General features: G+C 38.7%; 1 pseudogene across 1 annotated transcript in view; it reads left to right on the top strand.

Annotated features, from left to right (window-relative positions):
- Nucleotides 1–213: 213 nt before the first annotated feature.
- LOC144771589 (matrix metalloproteinase-18-like) overlaps nt 214–7,859 on the top strand; it is a 28,544-nt pseudogene continuing 20,898 nt past the window's right edge. The window contains exons 1-6 of the transcript XR_013599372.1: nt 214–388; nt 1,048–1,289; nt 1,389–1,537; nt 1,762–1,887; nt 6,171–6,332; nt 6,522–6,702. The product of XR_013599372.1 is annotated as a matrix metalloproteinase-18-like (transcript). The remainder of the gene's footprint in view (nt 389–1,047; nt 1,290–1,388; nt 1,538–1,761; nt 1,888–6,170; nt 6,333–6,521; nt 6,703–7,859) is intronic.

The following is a 7,859-nucleotide window of genomic DNA, read 5'->3' as shown; positions in this document are numbered from 1 at the left end:
TGATAAGCATACTTGGAGAAAAAAAAACATCTCGAAGACCTCTCCCTAAGTTATCACTTTTAAAAGATTGTGTAAGGGTGGTGGGTTCGACTCCGAAACAGATGATGTAACGAGCTGGATGTGTTTTGACATGTACCTTCCGGAAGTTGTAAAGAGTGATTCATGCAGGTGACCGGGGGCCGCTCACAGGACTGTATAAAAGGGGGCAGCGAGATGGAGAGGCAGAGAACCCACAGAGAGACCTTTCACTGAGCAGAGGGAGGGGGGGCAGGAGAAGAGAAGAATGAAGTCCTTGTCGCTGCTGCTGCTCCTGTGTGCCCTGCACACATATGCCTTCCCTGCAGTGCCTGTAACCGAAGACCGGGATGAGAGTCAACAGCTGGCAGAGGTGAGTCCTGTAATTGTCTTCTGCCTTTGAAAAGACAATTCTGTGGCAAGGAAATTATTGATATATTTTTAGGTTTTTTACTACATAGAAATGTCTGCGATAAAGTGCATGAAACAAAGTAATAAAGTAAAAAGATAAGCCGGATTGGATACATGCAGATTTTTGCAATGGCCAATATTATTTCGCTGCGGGACTTATTTGTGTTTGCATTTAGCCGAAGTAGGCACATTTTCAAAAATTATAAGGCCTGTCTTTTTGCGGTGTATTTGATATACATGCAAGAAATGGACCAGCTTGTTCTCCAACACTGCTATGTAAATATCGGAATAGTACATGAAATTTTAAAACTTGATTGCCGATTATCAGCAGGCACAATATATTAATATGTACATGGGAAATAACTCACAAATTGCATTTTGCATTGTCAATTAGTACAACTTCATTTGAAATAAATTCGATATAAAGGTGACTCAAAATGCAGAGAAAATGGCTTCTTGATGAACTTAATGTATTGTTTCTTCACAGCAGTATTATAAATTAATCGTCATTGACACAAAATACAAGAAAGTTTGCCAGTACAGAAGTGTGCCCAGCCGGTGAATCCTACCCGCACACAAGTCCTTCCTGGATTTTTAGAAATTATTGTTCTTCTCGTCTAGGATTATCTAAAGAAGTTCTACAACCTCAAGACTGATGGAAAACCTGTTGGAAGAAAGAAGAACAACCCATTCTCGGAAAAAATTCAAGAAATGCAGTCCTTCTTTGGGCTGGAGGTGACAGGGAATCTGGATTCCAACACGCTGGAGGTGATGCAGCGGCCAAGGTGCGGAGTGAGTGATGCTGCAGACTTCAGCCATTTTGGTGGACGCCCTACATGGAGGACAACCACTTTGACCTACAGGTATATGTCAAAATGTTTTTTATTTTTAAAATAATTTATCCAATTGCCAAAGGCGCCACTAATTTTGCCACTTCCTTTCTTTTGTAACAAAAAAAAAAGAATTCTGAACTACACCCCGGATATGGCTCAGACTGATGTGGATACGGCGATCCGAAGAGCCTTCAAGGTCTGGAGTGACGTGACCCCACTGACCTTTACCAGGATCTTTGATGATTCAGCTGACATCCAGATCTCGTTTGGAGCAGGAGGTATGACCAGATGGATATACTGGCAGACAAAGGTGGTGGCAGGGGCACCCAAACTTAATGGCGATAAGGTTTTGGATCATGTTAAGATGTTAGCAGATGATAACACGACCCCTTTGGTTTAGACTTTATATGCAATGATCATTGCATGTATTGATCACATATTTCTCTTCATGTCTCTGATCAGCACTAGTACGGCTGTTTCTGAATTATTCTTTCTTTTTTAGTGCATGGGGATTTCTACCCATTTGATGGACCTCATGGAACTCTGGCCCACGCCTTTGCACCTGGAAATACAATCGGTGGAGATGCGCACTTTGATGAAGATGAAACCTGGACTGCAGGGTCAGCAGGTAGGTGAACCAAAGTATTGTAAAATTCCCTTAATCCCTCATAGGAGGTGTGATTGGGTCATACATGCAGAACTGACTGCATTCCAAGTAACAGAAAAGGACAAGTGTCATCTGCAATCTTTGTGAAGCACCCTGCTGAGCCGAATGTTTGTTCCAGTAGAACAGAGTCACTTTATGAAGTTCAGGAAAATAAAATGCTTTAATGAAAACAAAATATATTTTTGAAAATTAGTTGTATGCTTGTGTGTGCGTGTGTGTTTGTATAGCACAAACGCAGTTAGAGAGCAACGGGGTGACAAAGAAGGCATCATCCCTGGTATACGATTTGGGATCAATTATAGGCGGCAGAGTTTTCATGGATAGGTAGTTAACTATCAACAAAACTGCACAATTATTTTACGCCTTTATATTTTGGACATACATTTTTTTATGTATTTCATCCAAATTGTTTTCCGACTATTAGTAGTGCTTAATTTGTGCTGGTGGATGGTGGTGGGGGCCACCAGCACTTATTGTTGGAGACCAGCACTTAATTTTCTGCATCAGACATTTCCAGAGAGCAAGAGAGGAAAAAATACAAATCCGAAAGATGGCAAAAGAATAAGACAGAAAAACCGTCACAAAGGGAGAAAGCAGCAGCCTGTAAGAGTGAGATAAAAGGAGGGAGAGTGTGTGGTAATGAATTAAACAGGCATGGGGTGGATTTATGACTACGCAGCCTTGGTATTCGGCATGTGCCATTTAATTGCACCGGCCCTGGGGTTTGAGCACCAGCACTGATTATTTTACAAACTAAGCACAGACTATTAGGTTAATAAAATGATTACTAGGTTATATCTACCAGAGTAACCTCATCAGAAACCACAAATAGGCAAATTTGAGAGCATAAACTAATATTCATAACTTTTATTACCTACAAAAGTAGTGAATTTGAATTGATGGAGAACCAATGGTCTAAATAGTACTTTCTCCGAGTTTTCACTTCATACACAGTACAAATATGTTTTATAGAAAAACGCATAATGTTATTATTACGATACACTGTTCAGTTTAAATGGCAGGCTAAGCTTGTTACAGGACAAATGATTATTGAATTCTCATATTACATAAGTATACTTTTCCACAACTGTCTAGTTGGCTCACAAAAGAGTTCAGATATTAATTGATTAATTGTGTAGACTAAATTGTGTAGACTAAATTAGGTAGCATTTCTAACACTTGGTGCTGGGTTTGCAGCACAAAAATTATGCAAATTGGTGTAAATTCTCATATTACATACACATATCTTTCCACAACTGTCTAATTGTCTCACAAAAGAGTTCAGATATTAATTGTGTATACTAAAGTAGGTAGCATTTCTAACACTTTGTGCTATGTTTGCAGCACAGAAATGATGCAAATTGGTGTAAAGTGCTGTTTTGGAATTTACTTTCCAGTGCAAATCCTGGCCCATATTTAGCACTTGTTACACAGTGCAAAGCAGGAAGGAACACCTTCCTGCACAAAAACAATCCTGAGAGGCATTTTCTTCTTTCTATGTGTGCTGCCGAATACAGCTTATGTAGAAAGAAGGAAAAAAGAAGAGAAATAAAGGTACTTCTTGTTACGCCTCACTTGGAGAAGTGTGGCATTTTAACACATTTCCAGGTATACCACTAATGGATGCATTGGAACACCGACGCTCCACCCATGGAATGCCTCCATGGGGCACAGTAACGCTAGGCAGCGATTTGCACTGCCTTGCATTACTCTAGGTTTATCAAGAAATGCAAGGCCATGCAAGCCATGCAGGGCCACGCAAAGGCAACGTAAACCCTTGATAAATCTGCCTCCCTGATTTTGGTGGGAAAGTATCTCTAAAGCAAAGCCAAGTAGTGCTTTATGCTACTTTGTGCTAGTTAATGCAACTTTGCATTAAGGCAATGCTCAATGGGTGGCAAATAGGTGTTCCCTTACACCCAACTTTGGAATTTGACACAAAGTCCCATCTAATAAAAACATAGACTGGAATTTGAGTCAAAAATGAACACCTCCTCGAGGCAGGCATAAAGCTTGAGAAAAGGTTTCTTTTCTTAAAACCTTCCAACTTTGCATGTGGGCTGCCCTGTACAGAACACATACAAAATAGGTAAAGTGTTAAACTATGTATTAGCATAGTATTTTGTATTAGAATTGTATCCTCCTAGCACAAAACCTTTGCTTGGCAGCACACACACATACTTGCACTATGGGCAAATGTATGTACATTGATGGAGAGGGAAACAGTGCCATATTTTATTAGATATGACACTGTTCGGCTCTCAACCTTTCACTCAGCATGAAAACTTTATTATTATCACCTATATCTTCTTATTTACCTATGCCTATCTATAGCATGCCTAAAATAATTAATCTTCTGAAATGACAATAATATTAACTGTTCACATCAGCTTCTGCATAATCTTCCATTTCACATCAGGTCAGTATGGGTCAGGTATTGTTTAACCTCTGATTGGCCAATTTACAGTAGGTTTTCATATTGTAGGAGGCATGTTCTTTACTACGTCCTGTCACTTTTATGTTAACAGCATTTTAGATCAGATTCATTTGCAACAAACACTTTACACATGCTACACAAATCACTGAGGATAATAAATATTTTAGAGACAGCATCAGAGATTGAAGTTGTTGCATCTAAATGAAGTTATAAGAAATAATACTTCTGATATTTAGAACGAGCTAACACCACATTTAAGTGTCCCTGCCAATTGCATTCGCTGCTTCGTGCATACAAATTGGGTGAGGATTTTTGATTTACTTTTCAAAGATTATGTAAGTGAATTCCTCTCTGATTTCCAGATAAAGATGCTGTCCATCACATTTTCACTTACATGTTCATTCCGCTAAACAATTACAATAATATTTAAAGTTCCCCCAAGCTTCTCTTTTTTCAGTCACATTTAATGTTTCTGTGTGCTTCAAGGATACGTGCTCAAAATAAGAATGTGGAATCACAACCCTTCACAAAACAGCTGCTTTGGAACACTTGCCTTTAAAGCATAACGTCAAGCATCGATGTTTACTCTGCTGTTTTGAGCCTTTACAAATATGCCTGCTATGACATTTGCAAAGAAAGAATATAAAGCAAAATTGCTTACAAGCATTAGCTGTGGTCATTGGTTCAGAAAGGATGATCTTAGGTTCTGAGTTCCATGATCGGTTCAGTATGTCACATGAGAATTCTGCTCACTTATATCATTGAAGACATCATAATAGAAGCACAGCAATTATCCTGGGAATGTACTCTGAACTATGACAATTGGCTGTCACAGGGTCCATCCTTGAAGGACATTATTGACAGGCTGCTTCTACATTCTTACCTGATACACCATCTGAACTGGCTTTCCTGCTAAACTTTTTTTTCTCACATGGAAGTATATTTACCAACATTTTGCGCTGGGTTTGAGTCACAAAAGTGACTAAAATCAGCACAAAATGTTTATTTGAAATTTGCTTTCCACCCCAAAACTTACTATGGAAGATTATCTGAAAGAAATTCAAAGCAGTACGGAGTGCTGCTTTGCATTACTTTGTGTCAAGGGGGCGTTCCCTGGGTTGTACATAGCTATTTCCAAGCCATCCTATCCACAAAAAGTAGACAGGGTTTTTGCATCACAAAATGACACCATTTTGACTGTGGCATTATCGAGGAGAAATGTTTTAATTTCTCCAATCTTTTGCGACTTTGCATGTGTGCTGCACTGTATAGCACATTACAAAGTAGGACATGTTTAAAAGTTGGTTTTAGCATAGTATTTCGTACTGGAAGGAATTTTAGTAAATATATCCCATGGTGTGCACAACCAGTTAAGGAGGATGCTCTTTTTGCTCAGCTGGATTTGTGAAGACCTGAAATGCAAAGCACATCTTTGATGTGACAAGCTCAGTATAAGCTCTGCTTCTGTTTATCCTACTTAAAGCACCTCAAGTGGCAAAGCTAGCAGGCCATGTAGACCTACATATTCACTTGAAGGCCTTAGAAGATGATGGTCCTGGCAAATTTGGGAAAGTGCAGGTCGACCCGACTGTCCTTGATAAGTCTAGTCATTTGAGTTTCCAACAGCAGAAGGTTGACTTACAGTTTATGTTCGGTTTAGAGTTGTTTTAGTTTTGTCTTGGTTCTGTGTACATGCAGCGATTTATTAAATACTGGCATTGATCATTTTGAAAAATGCCTCATAATTGTAGTTTAATAAACTACATGGATCACCCCTTTTAAAATAGTGATTTGTTCTTACTTTCAGGATACAACTTGTTCCTCGTGGCTGCCCACGAATTTGGCCATTCACTGGGCCTGTCTCATTCTAGCGACCGCGGGGCTCTGATGTACCCGACTTACTCCTATACTGATCCAGCTCAATACCGACTGCCCCACGATGATGTCAATGGGATTCAAGCCCTGTATGGTAAGTTGTGTTCAGTATTGTGTCTAGAATGCTCCAATGCAAAAACAATAGGTGTGCTTATGGGCAAAGATAAACATGGTCTGCAGAAAAAGCAGTTGAGGTAACTGATCTATGTTCAATTACATGGATTGCTTGTTGTATAATGCTAAGCATTGTTTTTAGAAAGAACGTCTGCTTTACCCCTTTTAGGAGCATCACCAAACCTACCTCCAACAACAACACCATCTCCCACCAAAACTACCATCCAAACTACTGCCCGAACTAAAACAACAACCACAAAACTATCTACCACTTTATCCAATTGCGATGCAAATCTGGTTTATGATGCCATCACTACATTGCGTGGAGAAATCATCTTTTTCAAAGACAGGTAAATATTTAATTAAACCAAATCAATGTTTCTACTTCTGTGCTTTATATACAATGAGTTATGGATGAGGAACGAAGGTTTCAGATACAAATTTGTATTAAAGACCAAAAGAAAGATATTTACAATATGATTAATGGTGCGAAATTAAACGTCATCATTCTTTATTATGTTTTAATTTATAGGTATTTATTATCGTCGTAAGATATTTTTTATAGAAGAGACCTTGCCTCAGGGGGCACTGAAGCACTGTAGATGGCAAAAAATGATATTTGACATATTAAGGATTTGTTTCTTATTTATTGCGGTGTCTAAGAATTGTTCATAATAGGCGTTACAATTGCAAATGTAGTAGTATTTCATGTGTCAAGTTCGAAAGCATGAAAGACCAAGTAGACAATCATGGGGACTTGGATAGGAACGTGTAAAATTGGGAAGGTTTTTCCACTGCAACACAACTACTTTTTATAAAATGTGCCAATCTTTGGGAGGGTTGCATAAGCAGAAAAGTTGTAAACTAAAGTAAGAAGTATTGATCAAAAAACACATGAGTGGAAAAACTCAGCAAAATTCACTTTTTGTGCCAGAACTCTTCTCTCATTGGTAAAACATTGCGTATTATGCAGAATGAGAAGGTTGCAAATTTAATCAAATTTCATGGTCAATGTCTAAATGTTGTGCACCCCAGATAAAAATGTGTGACCTGGAGGGCACACAAGATGTTAGCAGAGCAAGTATAACTCATCATTCCATCCTAATGGACATGGCACAAAAAGGGAAACATACATATCACACTTGAAAATACAAGGTATTATGTAATATCATGGTAACAACTTGGTTAATGTGTACAAAGGGCTCCTATGAGAGCAGAGAAGGAAATTATGTTAGACTCACAAGGAGATGAACGCAGAGTTTGGGGTGTAATATGCCATTTTTTGATTTATAGGTGCAAATCATTTTCTTCTAGTGGTGTGGTAATGGCTTAGAGACAATAAAATATGTTTGCGAGGTAGGTTGGTTGCTTGGTATTGACTTCCTATATGATGTTCATCAGGACTTGAACTTAATGCTTCCTAATGACTAGTTGTGAATAATCTTGAGATAAAGACGTAGACCCATTGCACTAACCATTCCACCAGCCATACTTGAAGAGTAAGTGT

The sequence above is a fragment of the Lissotriton helveticus genome, chromosome 8, assembly GCF_964261635.1.
Source record: "Lissotriton helveticus chromosome 8, aLisHel1.1, whole genome shotgun sequence".
NCBI lineage: Eukaryota > Metazoa > Chordata > Amphibia > Caudata > Salamandridae > Lissotriton > Lissotriton helveticus.
Note: the sequence above shows the minus strand (reverse complement) of the source record. Positions and strands in the feature narration are given on the sequence as shown.